A 2,213-nucleotide genomic window follows, 5' to 3' on the forward strand; every position below is an offset into this window, starting at 1 on the left:
AGAGAAATTCCTAGAACTTCCTCACCTGTTCAAAAGTTATTGCCAAGGTTAAAGTTAAATTGGGTTCAACTCTAAGGTCTAGGTCAAAAATAATTATACCTGTTGAAAGTTCACAATGATTACACATGTTAGAGCATGGAAGTCCTACCACCACCTGTTCAAAACTTGGGCCAAGTTTAAGGTATTTTTCTTGTAAAAGTGGGTCAAACTCCAAGGTCAAGAGGTCAAAATTGGTGGTACTCATTAAAAGGTTTTGCCAAAAGAAATTTGCCTATGAAATATTGAAGCCATGTGTATAGCCCAATCCACTTAAAACTTATGGGTAAGGTTAAAGTTTCTGTGGACAGACAAACATACATAAACATAGGAAACAAAATATGTATATATAGTCAAATGAAAAAATTTTCTACTATTATGGAGTCATAAGATCAATTGTCATTTCAGGTACAGGGAGTCAGTGGCTAGGGAGATCAGCCACCCCCCTTGAATTAGCAGTTGTTTAAATAAGACTATGTACTGTAGAGAATAAAAATGACTTTGGACATCCTCCCCCTTAGAAAACAGGGACTCCACCATCATTGTTTTCATTATTATTTTTCATTTGCTTCTCAGGAAATCTTGGGCTGATTTTTTTGACTGAGGTGTGACACCCCCCCCCCTTTCTGAAAAAAAAATTCTGGATCTGCGCCTGTATATACTGAATGTCCGCAACGGGAGATAACTTGACAATGTGAAATTTGTCGACTGTGGCATGCGATGATCTTTGACCCTTTTTGAACTTCAACCTAACCATTTGCATTTATTTATTTTTATGCAATCTATACTAAATCTTGTACTTACCGAATGTCATAGGTCGTGACAACGATTTCATGCAATATAATCCATATAATCCAATTAAAACACAAATGATTTTAACTGACCACACTGCATCGTCAGCATACATGTGCTAAATAATCTCATTCGACAAACCTTTGCTGATTCCGTTGCCAGTATGAATCGGCCGAGGTGTGCCGAGAGGTGATATCTATAAATATGATAATGGGTGACGCAAACCCAATGTGAATGTAGAAAATAAGATGTTCACACGTAAAACTGTTTAGTACAAGAACAAATTTCAAACTATCATAATAAACTATGTTTTAACATAACTTTGCCATCTAGGTCTATTTTTAAAAAAAATGTGAGAGTGAGAGAGTGTGTGTGTGTGGGGGGGGGGGGGGGAGAGAGAGAGAGAGATAGACATTGACAAATTAATCGGGTTGTATTTTCAATGGGTTTTTTTCCCGACCAAGTACTAAAATCAGTTTGCACATTTTGATAAATTCATCAAAAACGCTTTGTACTAAAATAATATTTTATGTCGTTGAAAAGTAAATTTAAAAAGTTCCAAATTATGGGCAAAATATTTATCTGAATCTAATTAAGTAATTTACTTCAATCATTAATTAAATTCTGTTATTTCAGACTGGTAATTAATAAAGTATTCAAAATACATATGTGAGGCTCATAGATCATATGGTCACCTGAAAATTTTATGTTCAATTTGACGAATACATGTACGGTGATAATTATAGAATTATTTTGACTTCTTCCTTGGAAAGTCCAATATGAAGGAGTGTGTATTTAGAGGCAAACACCATAGTGTGGGTATTACTGTCTCATGACAGCATCTAGTTTGCCTTTGCAGATTAAACAAGATTGTGACAACTTCCGTTTGTTTAACACAGGGAAATTAATTATTTGATTTGCAATAATTAATTATGAAGTATATTTCAAATGAAATGGGATTTTACAAGTACTCTCTAGTAGTTTTACCATTGTCTTTTATGTTCATAAAAGCTTAGGAAAAATTGAGTACCAACTGTGTTATTATAAGACATAAAATATATTCTTAATTAACAGTTTGTGTTAGCAAAACCGCCAAATGCGCTTGAATAGGAAATGTCTTTGTTTCTTTTAATTGAAAAGACTTAGAGCCCACTTTTACATTTGAATTATAAATGACAAGATAATCACAAATGTTAATAATAGAAGCGATTTGCTTTAAGCCTGAATTCTAGAATCTCTATTTTTAAGACCATATAAACACCAATGCTGTAAATATTTAATGTTATATGAAACGACCAATAAATGCATTCGTAAGTAAATCAATTCTATTTTTTGTTTATTTGATTTAAATTAGGTTTAGTACATTTGTTTTTTACAAATTTATA

This window comes from Saccostrea cucullata, unplaced genomic scaffold, assembly GCF_032062105.1.
Source record: "Saccostrea cucullata isolate Sc308-1 unplaced genomic scaffold, CSIRO_AGI_Scuc_v1 ctg9271, whole genome shotgun sequence".
Taxonomy (NCBI): Eukaryota; Metazoa; Mollusca; class Bivalvia; order Ostreida; family Ostreidae; genus Saccostrea; species Saccostrea cuccullata.